At 36.5% G+C, this 26,234-nt stretch overlaps 1 long non-coding RNA gene across 1 annotated transcript; it reads right to left on the bottom strand.

Annotated features, from left to right (window-relative positions):
• Positions 1–4,487: 4,487 nt before the first annotated feature.
• Positions 4,488–5,650, bottom strand: LOC107800276 (uncharacterized). The gene is made up of 2 exons (XR_001651356.2): positions 5,463–5,650; positions 4,488–4,717 (listed from the first exon to the last, which is right to left on the bottom strand). It is a non-coding gene; the product is annotated as an uncharacterized LOC107800276 (long non-coding RNA).
• Positions 5,651–26,234: the final 20,584 nt, after the last annotated feature.

Here is a 26,234-nt window from a genome sequence, read left to right as displayed (position 1 = left end):
CATTAGCCATTTGATTTGTTGACTTTAGAAGAAGAGTACTATGGGTACTGATTCTAGAGAGTGTCCTTGCATGTCTTCCAAATAAAATATTTTACAAGGGGAGGAAAGAGCTTCCGAGGATAGTCAGAGTAATCCCGAACCAATCCTCAACCTACTCAGTTTTGTCTCTAAGCTAGATGTTATTTTCATTATCATGGCGGATGATAGAGAGAGTTCTCTGATTTGAGAAAGATATAAATACTGTAAATTTAAGTACTGTAATCACGTTTGTATAGATATCATTTAGTACTTTAGGGAATTTATCCGAGTATTAATTTTTCTTGGCTTTTTAAAAATTTATTTGAGTGCTTATATTTAGTCTTGTAGACTTAAAATATATATTTGGATGCATCGCTACAAGTGTGATGTCTTAAATTTGCACCTTTGGGTGTCTAACTTTTAAATAAAAAAAAGGCCCTTTTATATATTTTAAACGCTATGAAGAGGACGTCTCCTTTTCATTCAGGCGTAAAACAGGATCGATTGATCTGAATAGACTTTTAGTCTGAGGGAGTATTAATCCTGGTAGGATTTACAGGAGTATTGGCCCCATTAAGATTTACGGGAGTATTGATCCCAGTAAGACATTGAGTCTGAGGGAATTTTGATCCCAAATAAATATATATCTTAGTAGATTTATCCTGAAGAGACATTTAATCTGATTGAATTTTGAATCCAAATTGGAGTATATCAACATACTTCCAAGTAGAGAGGGACACATGTCCGAAATAATATTTGAGATTTTTATTAATATACACAGAATAATTGATCTGAGTAATAGTACAATTAGCCATTAAGAAAGGCTTATATATTTAACTTGAATGGTCATTGTTGGACCGAATATGAGTCACGTGTTTGTTCAAAGTGAACTTTATTCTGGTGGAATATTTTCATATATCTATCTTGATTTGGATATAAAACTCTCGTTTTTTATCGTGGGATTGTTGACTCTGACATAGAGTTCTCGATCTTTTTTGTGTACGTGTAGTATATGTATTTTTGAAGAACTCATACAACACTGTTTGAAGTGTTTATTCTTGATATGAGCAAGACAACTAACTGAGTTGAGATTGTGGTAAGTAATGTCGGAATACTCTTAGGAACTCTATCTCCCAAGGTAATTGATTGTTTGTATCACTTCTTATAATATTAGGTCAAATTGACTAATGTTCAAGTATAAGTAATCTCCCTAGTGTTCGAATTATGAGGTATGAGAACTCAAACACTTGAATCATAATTGGACAGTCCCGACTATAATAGTACTTGATAGGATAGCTAGTTTCGATGTTGATGGACTTTCAAATGGTCCAATTCCAACATAGGGACGGTACCAGAGCTCTTTTTATCAAATATTATTTACTCTGGCCGGAAACTACGGAGGTTCCAAAATATTGTCGAGGATCATGCCATATCTTGATTTGAGCTATTCATACTAGCTTTGATGAGTTTTCGATTTAAAGCCTTATTATCGGAGTAATTTTTACTGCTTTCTTTATAAATTTCTCGCATCATATATTTTGTTTGTCTTGTCCATGTGGCATTTTAGCTTTGGGACCCTTGAATATTCTCAAATATAACTCTCCTTCAACAAGGCAGTACGAGATGAGACGCACTCAAAGTTGTCGAAAGCGTGCTTGTCTGTGGGTAAAGTTCTATTCTACAAGTAATCAATGAATTTATTATGCCAAAATTAAATTACTCGAACTTACCTCATTTTCATTCTAATTGATGATAGATCAGGGATCGCCCAAATAAGGGATGACTCGATCCCGAGATTGTTTGACCCAAAAATGATATTTCTCAATAAGAGCCCGGAGTTGCTTCTGGAGTCGGTGATATCAGTAGTTGATCTTTGACTAGCACATCCGACTCGATTTTCTTGGGCTGCATAGTTTTCTTGGATCTGATCAATCATTAAACCAATATTTTTGCTCTGAGTCCCCTAGCTAATTCAAGCCCTATAGCATGTGCTTAATACTCATATTTGTTGTTAGTAATAAAATAACTTTTATGAATTATTTAACTACTTTTCCTAATAGGCATTAAGTATTGTCTCTAACTCGAGACTTTTAATACTTGTGGACCTAATTGTGTAGAAGGTCCAAATTTCGAGTTTATCCCAAAAATAACATATAATTTCTTTTCAACTTCGGGTAATATGTTCAAGCTAAGATTAATCATGAAATATGCTAAACTTGTGATTTTATAGTCGTACGTGGTTGATAAATAATATCATATTTCCTAAGTTCGACTACTCATTTAGCTAGCCTTCCTGACATTTCACGTTTATGCAAAATATTGAGTAATGAAAATATAGTGACTACGGGAATTGAATGACATTGAATATAAAGCCTTAGATTTAGGGCAGCTGCAATTAATGCCAAACTTCTCAAAATATAGATATGTAGTTTCCGTATCTAAGAGCATTTTATAATAGATGGGAGAATGTGTACCTTTATCTTGTTGAATTAAGATTGCATTTACCGAGACATCCGAGACAATTTGGTATACCAACAATCATCTTTCTCGTCGGAATTTTGAAAGTAATAATGGGTTGATGTTTGTTAGCGAGTCCAAATGATTCGACTTTTCTGACTAAACCGACCTTTCGAAGTTTTGTAACTTTATCTTTTATTATTTAACTCCAGTTTCTTCTTTTGCTCGACCGGATTATACCGCGGGTCAATATTGAGCATACAAACTATTATCTCCGGTGGTATACCTGTTATGTTAGCATGGGGGGCAAGTAAAGTAATTTGCGTTAGCACGTAAAATTTTAATCAACTTACCTTTAAATTCGATGTCGAGACGCGACTAACGTAAACCTTCCTATTTGGGAAGTCAATAATAGTTTCTAGTTCTTCAGCATTTGACCTTGTGGCTTCTAATTTCTTCGGTTAAATGATTGTTTCCGAAAATATTTGTCTGATTGTTCATGGTTATTAATGAACCTTCTTCCTCGTAATCTTTAATTATTCATCTCGCAACTATCTTTTCTTTTCCATTTGTCAAGTGCGGTATCTTTGTAAGCAATTCCCTGGGTGTTTTACCCATGCTTTTTCTAACCTTTATTTTTCTCCTGTGGAATTTTGTAATTTTGTAAGGTGATTCCTTACCTGTTTGGGAAGGTCCGGGTCTTTTTCAGCATGTGAAGAAAATCTCGTATCTCTTTGCTCAGACCTTTTTTTTCGATTTCTGCGTGTAGATTCGGATCACCCAAGAACCACTCTGTTGGGTCTTCGAACCTATTTTTGACTTTCGATTGAACCTCTGTGCCTTCCTTTATTTGAAGCTCAGTGCTGTAACAGTTATAAATATTATTCTCGTGGGATGGTTGGATATTCTCGGAGGTGTTCTATATGCACGTTCTGTTCCTTGATCTGTTTCTGTAAAGTTAGAACTAAATTTGCAAGTTAAAATTACCTGATGTATCTAAACCTTATGTTTCGGTACTGTTTGGCGCAGATTCTTTTTAATCAGTTCAGGCTACTAATAGTTGCGTTACCAATATACCAATGTACATTCTCCATTTTTATCTGCTTGTTGCTTACTTATCATTATCATGGCTATTATTCCCTTTTTATCATGATAAAGTCATCTCCAACTTGGTTGTCCTCAACTGTGTTGATTGACAAATTTCGGCCATGAAGAAGGTTTAAACTGAAAACAAGTGAATATTAACAAAAATTGGTAGTATCTTTGGATGGATAGCAAATTTGCTTGAGTTCCCGGTAACGGAACCAAAATGTTTAACCCAAAAAATAGTTTTCAAGGTCAAAGCAATAATTTTATATGACGGGCCACCACTACAATATTATGCATTTACAGCTACAAAATATATTGTAGCTGAATATGAAAAATTCTGTGGCTAAACACTTTAGCCACAATATTTTTTTTCGTAGCATTCGTAGCAAGAAGTAGCGTAACTAAAAGTTAGCTACAGACTTTACATGGTTCGTGGCTAAGGACTAATATTTATTGCTACGAATATTTTTGGTATTGTAGCAATATTAACAGAACTTTTTTGCCACAAAATATATACCTATAGCAAAAACTCTTATTTTTTTGCCACGACAAATAAACTCTGTAGCAGTCTCTATGTTGTAGCCACAAGGTATTTTATCGTGGCAAAATAATTAATTTGTTTGCTACGAAAATTTATATGTTGTGGCTATTTTTATACCTCAGTCTCGTGGCAACTGTTCTTTTATTTAGCTACGAGTTCAAAAATTTATAGCTATAATTGAAGTATTTGCCACAAACTTTTTGGTATGTAACTAAGAATTCATTCTTTTTGCCATAAAATATATAGAATTAAAGCTATCGTTTAATCATTTGCTACGGAAAGTTAAAAAATTAACCATCAATTATATATATGTGTAGCCCCGAATTCTAAATTTCTATTGCTATAATTGAAGAATTTGCTTCAAAATAATTGGTCACAAGAATTTTATCCTGCAGCTAAAATTTCAAATATTTTAGATTCCAAAATAGATACATATAAGAATTGTTACAATGTAGCTAAGAACACGATACGCAAGTCTTCTACAACACCATCTTGCTTGAGACACAAAGTAGCATCGTCTTCTCCTTTCTCTCTTCCCTAAGTAGCACCGACTTAACTGCACCTTAGCTTTAGTCTTAACTTGTCATTGCTGCTCTAACTTCACAAATCTGCCTGTCAACGATAAAGTATTTTAACACATCAAAGCAAAAAATAACTGATCATATATGCAAGAGGTAGCCACTACATTGCTTCAAAAATTAATGAAGCAAAAGACATATTGCTTGCAAAGACTAAGAAGGCGGTACTGCAATTTAATTAACCTTAACCGAGTCGCATTAGTGCTTTCTAAGTTACAAATCACTTTGTAATTGGAGGCGGATCATGCTATCTGGCACTAGACTAAAATTTTAACTGAAATGGATTAATTATTTTTGGCTAAAAGATGTATTTTAGTCGGAGAAGGCAACATTTGACAATTGTATGAATTCACTGAATATTTAACAGGTACAATTGAGTTTCAACTTCAATACAAAGATGCAAGTTCGATTAGTAAAAATATTAATAGAATATCAATAAGACAAGAAATATTTCTTGATAATTCTTTTACAAGAATTTTTAACATATAACAAAATAGAAAAGTAAAAAGCAACAAAAGAATTAAAAAAACCTGTAGACTTTTTAAACTTCTTAAAGGATCTTCATCACAATTTTCTAATGTTACTTTGCTGTTACAGTCCATGAACTATGGCTCCTCCCAAAATTACCACTTCAAAATCTTCAAATTTTCACTCACTATATATCAAAAATAGGGCAGAATATTAAATTGCTGAATAATTCGCAAAATTAAAACCAAAAATTCATGTCAAGTAGGTACGAAAAAACTCACAAACCGTAAAATATAGAGATATGAGCTTACCTCTTCTGCTCAAGAATAGCGAAGTTATGGGGTTCTCTCTCACTCTTCTTCTCTGTCGTTCTCGCATTTTTTAGTCTAACCATGGTTGAAGAAAGAATTGGGAAAGTGGGGGTGGGATTGGCGGCCGAAGAGATCAGAATGTAGTTTAGGTTTTGGTGATTTTGCTTTGGGCCAATTGCAATTGCTGTTTGTCATTCTTTTACTTGTTGTTATATACTCTATATTTCAATTTATGTGAACCTATTTCTTTTTTAATCCGTGCCAAAATTTTTTTATCTTTATATAATAATTTATAACCACACAAAATATATGTACCTCATTTTACACCACAAGTTCAAAAGTTTTCTTTTTTTTCTTAAACTCCGTATCTAGTCAAATGAATTCACATAAATTGAAACGGAGGGAGTACTTATATAATATATAAATTTTGCTTTCTTTTATTTTTTAATTAATACATCTTAATTCAGTAAATGCAAAGAAATGTAAGTGCTAACAATTATAAGTAAGAACACTACCTACGAAAATACAAAAAGAATAAATATATAATTTATGTCAAGTAACATAGAAAAAATAACTATTTGCATAAAATAAAGATATTCTAACTTAAGTTTTTCTTTAAAGTTTCTTTCATCCTATATGATATTGTTAGTAGTTTGTTATATACTCCTATTTTTATTATATTAGATTCGTATTTTAGTGTTTAATTAGATTTATAAAAAAGATTATGCTTATTCAAATTGAATATAATTAGTGATCAATGTAAATAATTACAAGCACAAAGTTACTGTATAATTACATTTTTTTAAATTATATTAGAAAATCACAAGTACTACTTAGTTTGATATGAATTATTATATACTAGTTAATTATTTATAAACTCATTTATCAAGCAATATTAAATTCTCAAATTTTTGAAAGACAAGATCCTCTTTCTGTATACGAATTATATTAAATTCTTAATTCTTTGATTCAGTAATATAAATAATTTATTGTACAATGTAGTTAGTACAAGATTATAGTTGTTTAAATTTGATATAATTTGTCATGCACATAATTGTGGGATATAATTCCATTTTTTTTTAATTATAATTGAAACTTATACCGTCAGACTTCTCTATAATAACATCCTTATACAACAACCACTCACTATAAAAGTCAAGTTTTTCTCATATCCGATTTTTATGTTATGTTATAATATGTATCCTCTATAACGATGTTTCACTATAGCAACAAAAAAAATATTGGAACAAAAGAAGTCGTTATAGAGAGGTTTGAGTGTACGTAAGACTTATTTAATAATAATTATAATATAATCAATTTTTCTATGGACTTGGATGTCAACCACATTATATGAAACTCTTAATTCTTAGTGTAACTATATATAGTAAAATTAAATACTTATACCCCCTATATTATGAAAATCCTAAGTTTACACTTCCTCTTAGGTATATCCATAACTAAATGTATATTAAAATATACTTATTAAAAAAATTAAATTTTTAAATAAAAAGTTCTACGTATTATTTTTATAAAATTTAATAGAGAAGATAAATATTATTGTTGAAAATTTTTATTCACGCGTTTGATTAAATATAAATTGCTTAATAAGATATGCAACTATTAGTGAAAATTTTCTTAAATTTTAAACATGTAAGTTATCTGTATTTGTAATTAAATATAAAATTCTTATTACATATGAATAACTCAATTTTATTTTAGTTTGTTTATTTATTGAACCGCTGAAAAATTATCTTAAGTTTGTTGTATGCTATTTTATTTGTGTATGATTTTCATTATATGAGAGGCTTACATATTTTTAGAAGAAAAAAAAAAGAATAGTTTCATTATAGTTAAAGACTTTTGGACGATAAAACTATTTTGTCAAATATATAACAATTCTGGTTATCTAATTAAGTATTTTGGGTTCATTTCATGTTTAAGAGTTAAGAAAGATGCATATTTCATAAAATATTTATTATCCTTTTTAATCAACTGCATGAATAAATATTTTCAACAAAAATGTTTACCCTCTTTTTAAAATTTTATAAAAATAAGTATATGAATAATGCTATAATTGTAATTTATTATTTAACAGTTTTATTTTAATAAACGTAGTTATACATTTACCTCATAGAGATGTAAGTGTATGATTTTTAAAATATAGGGGAAGTAAGTTTAATTTTAAAATAAAACAAATGTATCTAAAAATTGATTGATATTGCAATGATTAAACCTAAAAATTAAAATGAATAATAAAGTTAGCGATAGAAGTTTCGTTTATAGATCTTCTGCTATATATTAGTACAAAAACTGGCAACAAATTTTATTTTTCGTCGCAAACCTGTCGCTATTTTACTATACTTTTTTTAGTTTAATTTTTATTCTATTTAAATTAAATTTTAAGATTGAAGATATTTTTCATTTTAATCTTTCTTATTTAGAAGTTAATTAATTCTTCAAGTTATATACATTGTTGTTTTTCCAAATTTCTATATGAAATTATTTTTTTATAACCGCATATAATTTTTAGACTAACTCTTGTCATGACTTTCATAGTCGAAGTAAAAGAATTCTTCTACAAATTGTTTTGCAGCTAATTTATTATAGTTAACATATTATTACTTCAATGATAACCTCAAATGTATGACAATATATATAGTTATGGTCAATTATGAAAGGTAATTGTCTACTATTTATTTTGTCATGACAAATAATTGGAACTATTAAGCTAACTATTTGTATCATTTTTTTTTAACTTGAAGCAAAAACATCAATTAACTACAAGATTGTGTTTTAACTGATTTAATGTGACTAAAATGTTATTATTGGCTACACGAAACTTAGAGTCGTTGCAAAAACTTATGAATACCTATAAAATTTCACCACAACAATAAATATGTGGCTATATCATTTATGACAAATAATTATAGTTATTAAGCCGATTATTGGCACGATTTATTTAAAAATTGAAGCAAAATTGTTTGCTCAACTACAACATTTTAATTTAAATAATTTATTGTGACAAAAAATTTATTTTGCTACAGTAAGTTTCAGCATGTGACAAAAACTATTGATTAGCTATTAAAGTTTATCATTCTATATTATTTTGTCATGACAAATAAGCGTAGCTATTAAGCCAACTATTGCCATAATATTTTATAACTTGAAGCAAAAATATTTATTTAGCTACAACAATTTGTTTCAAAAAAATTATTGTGGCTAAAAGTATATTATTGCTACAGTAACGTTTAAATCGTGGCAAAACTTATGATTAGCTATGAAATTTACTATAGCAATAAGTTTGTAGCTGTTTAGGTAGTTATTGCCACGAAAATTAGTAATTATAGCAAAAATAATGAATTAGCTTTGTAAATTTAGTTTTGTGGCTAAGAAATTTTAAGAATTTATAAATAGCAACGAAATTCTAATTTTTGTGGCTATTATTAAGTAATAGCTACGAAATTTAGATTTGTAGCTTAGCTTTCGTAGCTACAAATACATTTTGTTGTAGTGCACGAGTAACCGATTCAATCCGAAAGATTTAAATTTTCATTAATAAAACGTCATAGAGAAGTGAAAAATAAATTCAATGACAGATAATATAATAAAAATAAAACAGAGACGAAATAATTCTTATTGAATGATAGGATGTTAAGCCGAACATAGCTTGAAGGGCCGAACTATGACTAACTTGGGAGCAAGATGCTATGATTTATAGTGTATATAATTGTAGATAAGAAAATTAGATTCCCTCGTGGTGATAAAAGTGTGTCTATTTATAGGGCTAAATCTAAATAACCATTCTCCTTGAATTATGGGTCCATTATGAGCATTTACTCAATCCATCTGTTACTTTTGGAAGACTTGTAACATCTGTGTAAATGCTAGAATTCCGTAACTGATGAGTTAATTCCATAACCGATGAGTTAATTCTATAACTGATGAGTCAATCCCGTGCCTGTTGAGTCAATCCCATGCCTGTTGAGTCAATCACGTGCCTGTTGAGTCAATCTCATGCCTGTTCAGTCAATCCTGTACCTGTTGAGTCAATCTCGTAATTGATTGCCCTGTTCTGACCGTTACAACCATTTATTGCATTTATTGTACGTTACATAGTTGATTTGTAATTGATGGCATGATGATGGTAAATCCCATGTAATCCAGGATTAATTGATTCTTTCCTCATATATAATTATGAGTTATTTATTCTCCTGTAACTGATCTGGAACTATTCTATGATGGTCAGTTCCAAGACTAACGGGTACGGTACGAGTATGCTCGGTCCCGGGGGTATTTCACATATCATCTCTACATGTCATTCTTCATTTTTCTCATAACTTTGCTGACATGTGTGGACATTTAATAGACTCAAGTGGCGAGTCTAGTTTTCACTAATACACATGCACCGGAAGCTATGCCTCACGGAAGAAGGTGAACACAAAATGCACAGGAAGCTATGCCTCTCGCTCTGATCTCTTATATGGTTAAAGGTGAACACAAAATGCAATAGTCAAGCTATCATGTGCTGCTCTCAAGAATAGTTTCCCAATAAGCTTTCTTTTATATTTTTTTAAGTTGATGCATCTTTTTCTGTCGACCAGTTCCCTCAATTAGTGCTCTTAACATACCGAAATAGCACAAAATTAGTGTAATATCACTAATTAAGTATAATGGGAAATTTAACACAAAATACAACCAAAGAGCGATAAAAATAGGAGTAAATTAATAGCAAAATACATACAATATGCTCAACAAAATGCAACTCAAATCAAAACAGGCATTTCATAAGTCATATAGCATTTGAAGAGTTAAAATATTCTTCAAATATTGCATATACGACCTTAGGCTTTTGTACATAACATCATATATCAAAAGTTTAATTGGGAGCACCTATTACGAAGAAATTTACTATAAACTATGATAAAAAGGTGTAATTTCCACTTTTAGACAAAAGACTCTTCGTGTCATTGATGTAAAGAAGGTTTAGTCCGTATCATACATTGATGTAAACAAGGTTTACTCTTTTCTCCTAAACACTCGTAGACATTAGCATATACATTGTAGTGTCTTTTCAGAGCTCTTAAGATTCATAGTGAACTTCAATGAGAGTTTCTCTTGAAGCAATAACGTGTTGATCTAGTCTCCACCGGAGCCATAAAGGACTTCTAAATTGATTCGTTTGTGCCGATAAGTCCCAATTGCATCATAAAAATAGTTCTTTCGTATACCTGTAGTAACTATTGTCACTTCCTTTTTTATTTTGATAATTTCTGCGATTAGATGGATTATATATATATTTACACAGATACCTCGATGATTTCGCTCGCTAATACATAGAGTCCAATAAGTATATTTTGCGTTGGTACGGAAATGGGATCCCCAATAGCCGGAGACAAGATTCATATAAAAAAACACAAGTAAACAGGCCTCTACTTGAGCCGCCGTATCTTATATCTCGCATAATACCTATACTCCATATGTATGCCTCACTCTGTAGCAAACCATAGAGCAGATTTTAACCTTTACATACGCTTCAAAAGTAACCATTAAAATTCCGTAAACTATAACTAAGGAAATTACTTAAAATTTACTCTTAAATTACGAAGCTATTACAGGTTAGGGAAGAGAGGGGTAAGCAAGGAAGGGTGAGATGGAGCATTGACGGGAGAGGGGGTGGATGAGGACCGGGGAAAGGGGTGTTGCTTAAGGGCATGGGATGCCGGATGCGGGAGAGGCTGGGCTAAGGGTGGGGGATAGGGTGAGGGTCTTTCAACCCTCTCGGCCCCCACCCTATCCTCAATCCACCCCGACCACCTTGTCCACTACTTGCCTACCCCTATAATGCCCCAGCCACCCAACTCCCCTAGCTCACCCCGTCCTTGGCCCTGGCTCCCCCTCCTTTGCCCCCGAACCCCCACCTACCTCTTAGTTCAACCACTGGGCACCGAAACATCCCACGCCCCGATGAACACCCTCCCCCAAATCTTCTACCCCCGCCTCTCCCAACACCACCTCAACCCATCCCCCTCTCGCGGCCCTTCTCCACCCCTTTCTCCCCTACCCTACAGTAACTTGGTATTCTAAGAGTAAACTTTAAGTTATTTTCTTATTTATAGTTTATTAAATTTTAGTGATTATTTTTTAAATGGGTGATTATGAATTATATTCATATAATATATATGTGTATATTTATTATTAGAAATATTATTTATATACATATAATGTATGAGATAAGGATTAGTTAAGTGGTTAGCCAGTCTAATTTTGTAAGACTTTCTCCAAGGGATAAGACAGATGAGCGGTCAATTATCACTAGGCATTATGCTAACCAAGTTCACTCTCTACTTATGTGCAGATCCATCCACTAGTACTATAGCTTAGCCTCGTTGATCTTGTTCAATACATATTAAGAGTTCCATAGAGCCGAGCCTTCCATAATTGGATCGTGGAGCAGCTTCTACTCTATATTTTATGTTATATTTTTGGATTTTAGCAAGTACTCTTGTGCTTAAATTTTAGATGCTCATTAGACTCTGGATTAGTGGGGTGTGGTTGGTTTTAAACTTCGTATCGCATGTTAAGGATTTCACTATTGTTTCAGTTTGTTTATATCTATTTATGGATATGTTATTATGTTTCTCTTATTGTTAAGTTGTTCATTGTTATATTTCACCTAGTCGACATTAGCTTGTTGAGTGTCATGTTGCGCCCTTATTTTGGGTCATGACAAAGCCTAATATTCTCCGGCCTCGGATACCCCTTGACCACATCCCCTACCCTAGGCCTACCATCTAATCCCCCCATCCCTACCACCAACCCCCCGTACCATCCCACCAACTCCTGCCACCCTTCCCCTACCCATTCTGGGCCTAAACCTTGATCTTTGGATGTCAAACTTCGAGTACAACCCAAAAACTCCGATACCTGACCACAACCCCTGAACCCCAACACCCGACCTCTAACCCCTGACCTCGACCCTTGAACTTGATATCTAACCTTGAACCCCATCCTGCGATCCTATACACTCAATCCACGGACCTCGACCTTTGACTAAGACCCCCGACCCACTAATCCGATCCTCGACTCTCGATCCCCAACTCAAGACCTTTGACCCTTGGACCCCAATACTAGACCTCGACCCTTGTATCCTGACCCTAGATCCCAGATCACTAATTTTGGACCCTGAACACAATACTTGAACCTCGACCCCCATGATCCTACCCACCCTATTCCCCATAGTATTTGCCTAGGTTATCCATTTCCCACAGTGTTTGCCTGGAAATTTATATGTAAATGCTCTTGGGCCAATATTTCTGCCTACAAACCAAACTACCAGACAAGAAGTAAGAAAATTACTAATTTTTCGAAAATATATTTGGGCGAATCACATTTTTCTTCATACCAAACACACCCTTAATTTTCCTTTTTCTCTATATATGATCTAAACTCCACCAGTCTTACCTAGATTTGAACATTTGATTCTATTTTTATCATATTCAATTACCTCTTTATTTGCCACTGTGATATTTTGTTATTTTATACTTCAATGCCACACAAGAAAAGGTAATTTGTGTGGTGTATAATTTTTTGTGTGCATAGATTATAGAAGGATCTGGTTCTACGAGTTCCTTACACTACAGTTGCGGAATAATAAATACATAAAGTAAAGAACACAAGTATTTTTACGTGGAAAACACCGGCTCTAAAGGTTAAAAAAAACCATGACCTACTTTTCAGTAAGATCTTTTTCAATACTTTACTAAATCACTGAGTCAAACAACAACGTTTACAAAACTCTTGTAAACCTAAGAATTACCTATAACCTGTAACGACCTAGTCGGTTGTTTTGAGTATCATAACCTCATTTTCCCATTTATTGCTTATTTTATCTTAGTTTGTTATTATTTGACTTATCGCGGTAGTTGGTTTAGTTCCGAGGATGTTTCAGAATGAGTTGGGATACTTAGTCCAAGGGTTGGAAACCTAAGTTGGGAGAGTTGACCGGATGTTGACCTATGTCTAAATAACTCTGGAATGGCATTTTAGTGGTTCTTATAGATCTATATAGTAAGTTTAGACTTAGGAGTATGTCCGGATATTAATTTGAAGATCCGTAGGTCGTTTTGGCCTGGATTGGCAAAAGGTGAAAAATATGAAGTTTGGAGAGTTGAGAAGCTTGACAGAGAGTTGACTTTATTGTTATCGGGCTCAGATTTTGGTTCCAGAAGTGGAATAGGTTCATTGTGTTATTTATGACTTGTTGCAAAATTATAGGTCAATCGGAGTTGGTTTGATAGGTTTCGGCATCGATTGTAGAAGTTGGAAATCCATTAGTTTCAATAGGATTGAATTGGGGTGTGATTCATGTTTTTGGTGTTATGTGGTATGATTTGAAGCCTCGACTAAGTTCGTAACGTGTTTTAGGACTTGTTGGTATGTTTGGATGGGGTCCTGGGGGGCCTCGAGTGTGATTCAGATGTAATTCGATTGAAGTTTGGACTTGAGGAAAATTCTCAAGACTTTCAGGTTTGGTGCGATCACACCTGCGAAGAATTTGTCGCAGGTGCGTGACCGCAGAAGCGACCATGGGGTCGCAGGAGTGGTCCTAGGTGTGTTGGGAAGTGATCGCATGTGTGAGTAGTTTTCCGCATCAGCGAGCCAGCAGATGCGACGAGTCTCCGAAGATGCAGATTTTGATAGGTGGGACTGGACACGCAGAAGCGGATTGGAATCCACAGACGCAGATGTGCAGGAGCGAAGAAGGGACCGCAGAAGCGGTCTCGTATGTGCGTATATTGGGCCGCAGGTGTGGCTGGTCAAGTGCTTAAGTGATTTTTGCATAAGCGGAGCTACAGGTCGGGCTGGTGAGTTTTGAGGTGCGGACTAAGGCAATATTTAGAGAGGTTTTCACCTAGGTTGAAGAGGTAAGTGATTTTTGATCACTTGTATCCATGTGTATTTTGATTACCCATTGATTATTTCACCTATTTACCATGAATCTAAGTTGGAATTTGGGGACTTTTTACCCATGTATCGGAGTGTAAGATTGGAGGGTCGATTTATGGTAGGAATTGGATGATTTTGGTATGGCTGGACTCGTTATTGAATGAGTGTTCAAATTTTGTAAATTTTGTCGGGTTCTGAGACATGGGACCAGGGTTCACTTTTGGGTTGACTTTTTGACTTTGGGTAAAGATCTTAGCTTTATCATTTGGAATCAATTCCTACAGCTTTTATTGATAGTATTATGTTATTTTTTGGTTAGATTAGAGCCTTCTGAAGATTGATATGCGTGGTAAGGGCTTGCTAGCAGAGTGATTTGATTTACTTAAGGTAAGTATCTTATCTAAACTCGATTGAGACACTAGTTGCCTTAATTATTGTGATAGCTATGTGCTATTGGGTGCGCACATGCGTGGGATTGAACCCATGCGCGGGCACCGAGGTTATTTATTAATGTTCGGGTTGTGCTCAGGCTCTTATAAGCCTAGAATTTGACTGTTAAACCTTAAGCTATGATTCTTCGCACATTTGTGACAATGTTGCAAATATTTGGTCCATGTTTGAGGCTACATAGGGGTTTAATTTCTGAATGAACTGATAAATGTTATTCTTTGATGACACTTGCCGGTTTGAGCTATGATAGTACACTTTAGCATATCGTTTATACCAATCCAGGGGCATGGAATTTGTTATCCACTCGTTTCATACATATATACTTGTTCATTTTCTCCTGTATGATGTGATTGGACTGGGTGCCTATGACCACGCCGGGCGTATTGTGTTGTTATGTTTGTTACCACATCGGGCGGATTGTACTGTTATGCATGTGACCATGTCGGGTGGGTTATGATATTGAGCTTGAATTAGCCGTACTTGCGTGTGGATATGGATCCGTCCCCCTATGGTAACCCTCTCATGTTTCTCTCTTGATGGTGTACACATGTTTATTGAGAATACTGATCAGCAACAGATACGGAAAAGTTGAGGAAAAAACTAGCCAGTGTTTTGTTGGAATTTGCATTTCATCTTTACTTGTAATTTCCTTAATCATTTATCTGATTTAACTGCATATCATCTCTATATGTCAAGATATTGACTGAGTAGGGTATTTGAGAATCTGTACACATACACACACGGATGTTTTCTTACTGAACTTTATGATTTGAATTCCAAATATCGTTCTGTATCAGGTTAAAGGATGAAACTACACAGGTGATAGCTAGTATCATTTTAATTTGTTTTTCTCTTACCTTGTCGTGTTTATTTACCACACGTATTGAGTACATTGGATCAGTTATACTCATACTGCACTCTGCACTTAATTGTGCATATCCAGGTATGGGGATCAGTTATCAACAGTAGGCGTTTTTGTTGGACTATCTGCTAGAGGCGAGGTAGAGTTGCATCCTTGGTCGCAGTTTGACTTGTCTTTTTCTTTCTTACTATTTTTACAGTTCAGGCAGTGTATTTATTGTTTCGTTTCAGACTTGTATTCCATTGTAGAAGCTCATGACTCTGTACCTACCAGTTTTCTCAGGATTTACTTTGTATTAGTAGTTTTATTGTATTGAGACCTCACACTTATGCTATTTTTATAAATTTTGTTATTTTGTTGCCTTCATTATCATGTTTCGACTTTCCTAGATAGTGTGTTAGGCTCTATCACAACGGGTAGGGATTTCGTGTCATGACAAGTTAGTATCAAAGCTCTAGGTTCATAGGTATTACGAGTCATGAGTAGGTTTAGTAGAGTCTTATGGATCGATATGGAGACATCTTTACTTATCTTCGAGAGGCTACCGAACCTTTAGGAAACTTCACTTTCTTGTATTCTTGTCATGCGGATTTAATAATTCCGGAAAAAACTAAACTTCTATTATTCTATTCCCTCACAGATGGTGAGGTAACGTGCTCGTATAGCAGCACCTGTGGAGCCACCAGTTTCTCCAGCTCAGGAGCTGTCACGACCCAAAATTCCACTAGTCGTGATGGCACCTAATCCAACCCATTAGGTAAGCCAATTACCAACTATCCAATTCCAATAAAATTAATTAAAAGAAAATATCTAAAACCAATACATTTCCCCAATAACTGGTAGTACAAATCATGAGCTTCTAAGAATAGAGTTTACAAAGCGGAAATGAAATAAATACATAGTCTGTTTGAATAGTATATAAATAGAGCTTTTATAAATCTAAGGCTACCATGAACAAGAGGCAGCCACGGAAGGAACACAGGTATATCTTCAGATCCGGAAACCATCGAGCACAACAACAACATCAGCCAACATCTGCACGCAATGTGCAGAAGTGTAGTATCAGTACAACCGACCCCATGTACGGAGTAAGTAACAAACCTAGCCTTAGGTTGAAAGTAGTGACGAGCTTCTACCAAAGTCGGGTCTAAAACTGCTAGTCCACAACAGTCCATAACAATAAAAAAGAAAATAATACCAGAAGTAACTCAGAGATAAAATGCTCAACTAAATCATGATTTCAAAAATAGTTCTTCCTTTCAAGTACATCAGTGAAAACCCAAATCGTTTACCGAAGTTGCCGAAAATATGAATTAGTTTGAAAACAATAATTTTTCCCAAAACTCCTTTCAATAATAAATGGGATGTTTCATTTTTCCTTCCAGATAACCCGTGTAAAAACAAATGCATCACTATGCCCATCTGTCAAAATATGTGAGAAATCATGAATAATGTGATGTTGTACAGCATGAGAAAAATACATCTATATGCCTGAATGTCATGCGTGCATGTCGATGCGATGCAATTCAGTGATAAAATCATAAACAGCCCCTCGGGATGACCTCACAATCACTCGTAAACAACCCCTCGGGCATACCTCATCATCTCTCACGCCTTCCAGTCACTCAACACTCGGCACTCAACACTCGCATTCAGTAGGTCCATGCGCTCACTGGGTGTGTGTACAGACTCTGGAGGGGCTCCTTCAGCCCAAGCGTTATAATCTGCACGGACAACTCACGTGATATAATAATATATGTATCCGCACCGACAACTCACGTGCTGCACGAACAACTCACGTGCTGCACGAACAACTCACGTGCTATAATAATATCTGGATCCGCACGGATAACTCACGTGCTATAATAAAACATATAAGGCATGCTGCAGGCGGGCAGCCCCGATCTACATAATAATCCTCACAATCAGGCCCTCGGCCTCACTCAGTCATCAATCTCTTCAGTGTCTCGCTCATAGGCTCACAATGTCATAAAAATATAAAATAGCCCAAAGAATGATGATATGATGTATTAATAAATAACAACAGAGACTGAGATATGATATTAAATGAAATGAATATGACTGAGTATGAATTTTCAATTTAAAATAAATAATTCACACCAATATGACCTCTATGGGTCCCAATAATACTGGCACATAGTCTCTACATGATTTTTAATATGCTTTTCAGCTCAATTTCTTTAACACATAAAACTGCATGAAAATGCCAAGATTATTTGACTACAAAATTCCACAGAAACAATTATGTCATAATTTCTATAGTGCACACCCACACGCCCGTCACCTAGCATGCGCGTCACCTCCTAACAATTCACATAATACATATATTTAGGGTTCATACCCTCAGCTCCAAGATTAGAAGAGTTACTTACTTCGAACAAGCCAAATCCAATGTCGATCAAGCTAAACAATGCTCTAGAAATTCCATTCTGCGTGTATCAGCTTCTGAACGGCTCGAATCTAGTCACAATTAATTTGATTCAGTCCACACAATTTATAGGAATTAATTCCATAATAAAATACTAATACTTTTCCACAAAATCTGAAATTACGCCCCAAACATCACCTGTGGGGCCCACGTCTCAAAATCTGATGAAAATTGCAAAATACGATAACCCATCCAATTACAAGTTCAACCATACTAATTTCACTCAAATCTGACTCCGAATCGGTATTCAAACTCGAAAAATTCGTTTTGTGGCATTATAGAAATTTCCTTCTATTTCTCTTGAAGATTCAATAATATTACACCAAAAATGAAGATTAATTCATGAAATATAACTACAAGGGAGTCAAGAACACTTACGCCAAGTTGGGTGGAAAAATTCCTCTCCAAAATCGCCCCAACTGAGCTCCAAAATGTCCAAAATGAGAAAAATCTCGGAACCCTCAATTTTAAACACTGCCAAGGCATTTCCGCACATGCGGTGCCTGGGCTCGCACCTGCGCATCCGCTTTGGCGGACAAAAATGCGCACCTGCAGAATGAGCCAGCCTTCCAAAGCCTCACATCTACGGCCCTTTCTCGCATCTGCGGGCTCGCAGATGTGCATTCCCCTTCGCACCTGCGTTGGCCTCACACCAGCCCCAGTCCGCATCTGGGCCAACACCTTCGCACCTACGGCCTTACTACCCAGTTCCACACTTGGCCGCTTCTGCGACTGATTTCGCGCACATGCGGCTTTGCACCTGTGATCAAAAGTTTCGCAGGTGTCATCACACCAGTAGGCAACAATCTTAACATTTCCTAAAGTCCAAATTTGATTTGATAACCGTCCGAAACTCAACCGAGCCCCTTGGGACCCCGTCCGAACATACCGACAATTCCCATAGCATAACACGACCTACTCAAGGTCTTAAAACACACATAACAACATCGAAACGACGAATCACACCTCCATTCGAGACCATTGAACTTTGAAACCTTAAATTCTATAACTTGTGCCGAAACATATCAAATCACGTCCGATTGACCTCGAATTTTGCACACAAATCACATTTCACATTATGGACATATCCCAATTTCCAAAATCGGATTCCGACCCCGATATCAAAAGTCAACCCCCCGGTCAAACTTCCCAAAAATTCAACTTTCGACATTTCAAGCCAAATTCCACTACGTACCTCCAAATAATATTCCGGACACGCTCCTAAGTCCAAAATTATCATACGGAGCTATTGGAATTATCAAAGCTCCATTCCGGGGTAGTTGACACATAAGTCGACATTCGGTCACTATTTTAGCTTAAGCTTTAAACCTTGGAACTAAGTGTTCAAATTCATTCCAAAACCTCACCGGACCCGAACCAATTACCCCAGAAATTCACACAACAACTATAAAGTACAATTTGAGTAGTAAATGAGGAAGCGGGGTTGTAATACTCACAACGACTGGCCGGGTAATTACAGGAGCAGATACCAGATATGGTTGAGCCGGTGAGATATGCTCTGGCACCAGTTGTGCCCTTTGTGATTCCAGGCCTTTAAGAGGCTTTGGCCCAGATATTAACTATAAGAACTAGCCTTGCTTAGGTGGTTTCAATTCTGGTGGCATCAACCACTTCTTAGGGGGGAGGTGCTCCGACTCCCGCCACCCGTACTCAGAGCATGTGGCTCAGGTACTTCAAACACTGGGGTACTATCATCCCAGCCGGTTGCAGCTTCTCAGTCCCATGTAGGTCTACCTATGAGTGACGAGGAGCAGAAGAGACAAGAGCGGTGTGGGAGGCTCAGGCCTCCAACTTTCAGTGGGGCTGAGTCAGAGGATGCCCACGATTTCTTAGACAGATTCCAGTTGATCCTTCACACGACAGGTATTCTAGAGATTAGTGGAGTCTCATTTACTACTTTTCAGTTATTGGGGCAGCCTTCAGATGGTGGGAGGCCTATGAGTTGAGTAGGCCAGCCAGTGCTGAACCACTTATGTGGCATGAGTTCTCAATTCTCGTTTTAGAGAAGTTTGTTCCACAGACCAGCAGGGAGGAGTTGCGTAGGCAGTTTGAGCAACTACGCTAGGAGGGTATGACTATGTCCCAGTATGAGATGATATTTTCAGTGTTGTCTCATCACGCGATCTGGTTGGTTTCCACAGAGAGGGAGAGGATTAAGAGGTTCATTGATAGCCTCAACTATGGACTATGCTTCGTCATGACTCGGGAGATTGCATCATGTTCTAGGTTCGATGAAGTGGTTGGTATTGCTAGGCGGCAAGAGCAGGTCCGTAGTGAGGAGAGGGAGGCCAAGAGGCCTTATGGCTCAGGTGGTTTCAGTAGTGTTTCTTTTGGAGGGCAGTCCCATCACAGTTGGGGTCGTCCTATATAGGCTCGCTCAGATGGCTCGTCTGGTTCATCTTGGTGCATGGGTTGTCCATGGTTCCTACAATGCTCGTTTAGGTCAGTCATCCTTTAGTGCATTACCAGCACATGTTTCTTACCATGCCTTGCCTTTCCAAATTTCTACAGGCAGTTCCTCGGGTTATTAGGGTCAGCAGCCCGTCATGAGAGGTTGCTACGAGTGCGGGGATTTGAGTCATATCAATAGAGATTGCCCCATGTTATTGAGTAGAGATTAACAATAGAGGTCCCAGGTTATGCCTTCTACACCAGTTGCTTCACCACCCGCTCAGCCAGCACGGGGTGGGTCTCAGGCAGCTAGAGGTTGCCCTAGAGTGAGAGGTCGATCAGATGGCGGTCAGGCTCGATGTTATGCTTTCCCTGCCAGGACAGAGGCCGTTGCTTCAGACATAGTGATCACAGATAATTTCTCAGTGTGCCATAAGGATTCTTCCATATTATTTGACCCTGGTTCCACTTATTCATATGTATCATCGTATTTTGCTTGTTATTTGGATATGCCACATGAGTTTTTAGCTTTACCTATTCATGTTTCTACGTCGGTGAGCGATTCTATTATCGTGGACCATATGTATCGGTCGTGTGTTGTGACTATTGGGGGATTGGAGATGAGAGTTGACCTCTTATTGCTTACTATGGTTGATTTTGATATGATTCTAGGCATGGATTGGTTGTCCCCATGTCATGCTACTCTGGATTGTCACGCTAAGACCGTGACGTAGGCGATGCGGGGGTTACCTAGGATTGAGTGGAGAGGTTCTCTGGACTATGTTCCCAGTAGGGTGATTTCATACCTGAAGGCCCAATAAATGGTTGGGAAGGGGTGTTTGTCATATTTGGCCTTTGTAAGGGATGTTGGTGCCGATACTCCTACCACTGATTCGGTTCCGGTTGTGCGGCACATTCCGGGTGTGTTTCCTGTAGATCTGTCGGGCATGCTGCCGGGACAGGGACAATCATTTTGGTATTGACTTGGTGTCGGGCACTCAACCTATTTTAATTCCTCCGTATCGAATGGCACTAGCGGATTTGAAGGAATTGAAAGAGCATCTTCAGGAGCTTCTTTATAAGGTGTTCATTAGGCCTAGTGTGTCGCCTTGGGGTGCACCGGTTCTGTTTGTGTAGAAGAAGGATGGTACTATGTGGATGTGCATTGACTATAGACAATTTAACAAATTTACAATTAAGAACAAGTATCCTTTGCCGCGCATTGATGACTTATTTGACAAGTTTCAGTGTCACGACCCAAAATCTAACCAGCAGTGATGGCACCTAACCCAACCCGCTACGTAAGCCAGTTAACAATAAACCAGCTCATATGAGATTCATTAATAGAAGAAATGATAATACAACTGAACTTTTAAACAAAGAATTCCCAAGGATTGGTAGTACAAATCATGAGCTTCTAAGATTTAGAGTTTACAAAACTGGTATGAAATAAATACAGCATATGTTTGAAATACACATGAACCGATTAAAAATTCTAAAGCAACCAAGAACAAGAGGCAGCTATGACCGGAATGCAGGTACATCTTCAAATCCAGCTCCCACCATACACAGCAACATCAACATCCAGCATCTACACGCAAGGTGCATAAGTGTAGTATGAGTACAACCGACCTCATATAGTCAATAAGTAACCTAACCTTAGGTTGAAATCAGAGACGAGCTTGGACAAAAGTCAGAGTCCAACACCAATAGCCAAGAACAGTTCGTAACAATATAAGAAAAGCAGTACAAGCAATGACTCAAAAATATGTTGCTCAACTCATTCGCAATTACAGAAAAATAGTCTTCTCAGGTATAATAGTAAAACCCAAATCTTTCACCGAAAACACCAAATTATAAGTAAGTCAGAAAAATTGTGATTTTTTTCAAAACCTTTGAACAATAAATAAGATGTTTCATTATCAGATAGCATGAAGAAAGTACTTCTCTATGCATATATGTCTGTGTGCACGTGAAATCACGAATGTCAACAAAATCGGGTAGTATGAGGAAATGCATCTTTATGCATGTATGTCAAGTATGCATGTGTAATGCAATGAATCACAATGATGAACTCATGTACTCACACTCTCAGAGTACTCAATCTCACTGTCTCACACTTCCCACTTATCATGCTCAATCACTCAACACACTCAGCCACTCACCTTTGTACATGGCAGATCCATCCCATGGTAGATCTAGTCGAAATGCTAATAAATCCTTCTGCGTCGCGCAGCAGGATCCCATCGTGAATCAATAGCAACCGCACTCACTGTGTGTGTGCAGACTCCGAAGGGGCATATCCAGCCCAAGCGCTATAATAAACCAATCATGGCATGAATCAATAAAGCTTGTTGTAGTGTGTAGCCCGATCCCATAAATATCACCCACAAATAAGCCCTCGGCCTCACTCAGTCATCAATCTTTCCAGTCTCTCGGGCTCACAATGTCATGAAGATCAGCCCCAAAATGATGATATGATGTATCAATAAATAGCAACAGAGACTAAGATATGATATGCAAATGAATAAGTATGACAAAGTATATAACTGTAATTTAAGCAAATAACTACACAGTAGATATGACCTCAGTGGATCCAACAGAATAAGCATATAGTCTAAATATGGTTTCTAACATGGATCATAGCTCAATTACGCAAACACGTAGAAATATCATGGATAAAAACAAGATTAGGTAACTACACAGTACCACAATAACAACCGAGTCATAATTCACACGGTGTACGCCCACACGCCCGTCACCTCAACGCCAAACACATAACACTTATATTCAGGGGTCCATACCCTCAGCACCAAGTTTAAAAGTGTTACTTACCTCGAACGAGGATAGATTCATGAAATATAATCAAAACCGAGTAGAGAATACTTACCCAACCCATATGGTGGAAATCCTTTCAGAAATCGCCCAAAACCGAGTTCCCTAGCTTCAAAAATGTTGAAATGAGCTTATAAAAAACTGTCCAATAAAAACATTAATGTTGTCGCTAAAAGTCCAATACCCGTCGTTAAAGTAGCAAATCTGATCGCTAAAGGTGCACACCAGAACTTGCTTGCACCAGCAATTTATTTTTCACTAAAAAGACTCTAACTCCTTCAGAAGAACTTGGAATTCGACGATTCTTGCTCCTATGAGTCACAAATAATAATGCGAACCTAATCGGTCAATCGAAACTCAATTCGGAGTAAAAACCTAATCGCAACTTAATAAAATTAGACCAAACATTCCAGATCATTCCTATAAATCATTATCAAATTCCTTGAAGTCTCGAAATCGAATTTTGATCTCTAGAACTAAAAATGGACCTTTAGATCATTATATTCTTATGCTCAAAACAATGCCAAAACACCAAACACATTAAAACCCCATCCGAAACTCACCCGAGCCCCACAAAATCCCAACCAAATATATCAACAAATCCTAAAATATGATACGAACTTGCTCGAGCGATCAAAACACAAAAATAACATCAAAACTACAAATCGCAACGAATTCAATCTTTATAAAATAAAAAATTTTAATTTTTCAAATACTAACGAAAAAGGTGCATACGCACCTCAAATAACTTCTAATTTTGCACACAAGTCATAAATATTGTTACAGAGCTGTTCAAACTCTCGGAATCCAAAGCAGGATCTGGTATCAACAAAAATTCAATTATGGCCAAATTTTGGAATTCAAAGCTTTTCAAAGTTAACAATATTTTAGAAAATTATGCCAAATCCCTTTGGGAACTCCAATTTAAAATCTGGGCATACGTTCGAGTCTAAAATCACCATATGAAGCTAAAGGAACTATCAAAAATCTATTCCGAGGTCAAATACTCAAAAGTCAAACTTGGTCAACTCTTCCAACTTAAAGCTTTCTAGTTGAGAATCATTCTTCCAAATAAATTTTGAATCACCTGAAAACCAAAACCGATGTTTCACACATGTCATAATACATCATACGAAGTTACTTGAGACTTCAAATAGCTGAACGGAGTGCAAATGCTCAAAACAACTGGTCGGGTTGTTACATTCTCCCCCACTTAAACATACGTTCGTCCTCGAACGTTCCTAGAGTCGTTTATAAGCCATCAAACCACCGTGTAACCTTACCATGCACATATCCGGGGGTGATCCCACGTAACCTTAATCCATATAAGCCTGATGACACAACCTAACTGACGATCCTTAATTAAACCTTAGCCCATAAACCTTGGAACCCATTTTTCAACATTCGAAATTCCTTACAAGACCTGAATCCCGCATCTACACGTTGTACAAGTCTGAACAAGTTGTATAAAGTCATATCCATAACCTAATATGTAATCATATGATATACCACATAACTTAGACGCTCACAGCAATAACTTTTGTTTATTGCAATAGATGCTCAAAACACACCCGGTACCGGTAACAAACCTCATATGAAATAAAACCTCGCTCTAAAATCTTTGTACACTGCCGATGATGAAATAAACATGCAGAAACTCATAACCATTCACCAGATCAACAAGTCACAGAGCCCTCTCTCGTCCGACAAGAACCAAAGCCAAATCCTAAGTCGACTTCCTATATTAGTCCTCCACACATACTGTATTCAAATCGTCTTTCGAAAATAGCCTCTATACTCCTTCGGGGTAGGGGTAAGGTCTGCGTACACACTACCCTCCCCAGACCCCATTAGTGGGATTTTACCGGGTTGTTGTTGTATACTGTAATCAAATCCGATAGTACCCATTCTAGGTCCAATGACCTCATCTCATCAAACACAACCATCCTAGTGACAGGCCATGTCAATAAAACCTAAAGCCACAAATCGTGTAATTTGTGCACCAATAGAACCAAAACACATGAATCTATCACAACGTATCACATCACATCATAACCCAGCTACAATACGTGTGATGACCCAAAAGGTGATCTCATATTTTAGAACTCGATTCTGCGCTCTTAAGCCTTAAAATCTCATTTTTACCCTCCTCGATTTGTGTGTGTAGTCCGGGCATATTTCTGGAAACCTTTTATGTTGAAAATTGATGAAAATAAGAATGTTTGCCTTAAAAGTTGATTTTAGTTGATTTCGGTCAATATTTTTGGTAAACGGGCCCGGATCCATGTTTTGAAGTTCCGGTGAGTCCGTATCCAATTATGGGACCTAGGAGTATTCCCAGAATCGAATTTGGAGGTCCCTAGCTCGAGTTATGAATTTTTGATAAAAATTAAAAGTTTGAAAATTAATTGTTTTTAAGAATTGGTTGATGTTTGGCCTTGTTGATACCGGGTCCGTATTTTAGTTCCGGATCCTGGTATAGGCCCAATATAATATTTATGACTTATCTGTGAAATTTGGTGAGAAACGAAGTTGGTTTGACGTGATTCGGACGTTCGGTGGTGAAGATCGAATTTTTAAGTGTTCTTGAGAATTTAATTTGATTTGGTGCTAAATTCGTAGTTCTAGGTATTATTTTGGTGATTTGATCGCGCGAGCAAATTCGTATGATGTTTTTAGACTTGTGTACGTATTTGGTTTGGAGCCCCGAGGGCTCGGGTGAGTTTCAGATAGGTCGCAGGATGTTTGGACTTTGGAAAATCTTGTATTTTGTTGCAGCAAGTGCTCTGTTATATCATTCTTCGCGTTCGCGAATGTA

Source organism: Nicotiana tabacum, chromosome 15 (assembly GCF_000715075.1).
Source record: "Nicotiana tabacum cultivar K326 chromosome 15, ASM71507v2, whole genome shotgun sequence".
In the NCBI taxonomy this organism is placed as follows: Eukaryota; Viridiplantae; Streptophyta; class Magnoliopsida; order Solanales; family Solanaceae; genus Nicotiana; species Nicotiana tabacum.
This window is presented reverse-complemented; position numbering and strand designations above follow the sequence as displayed.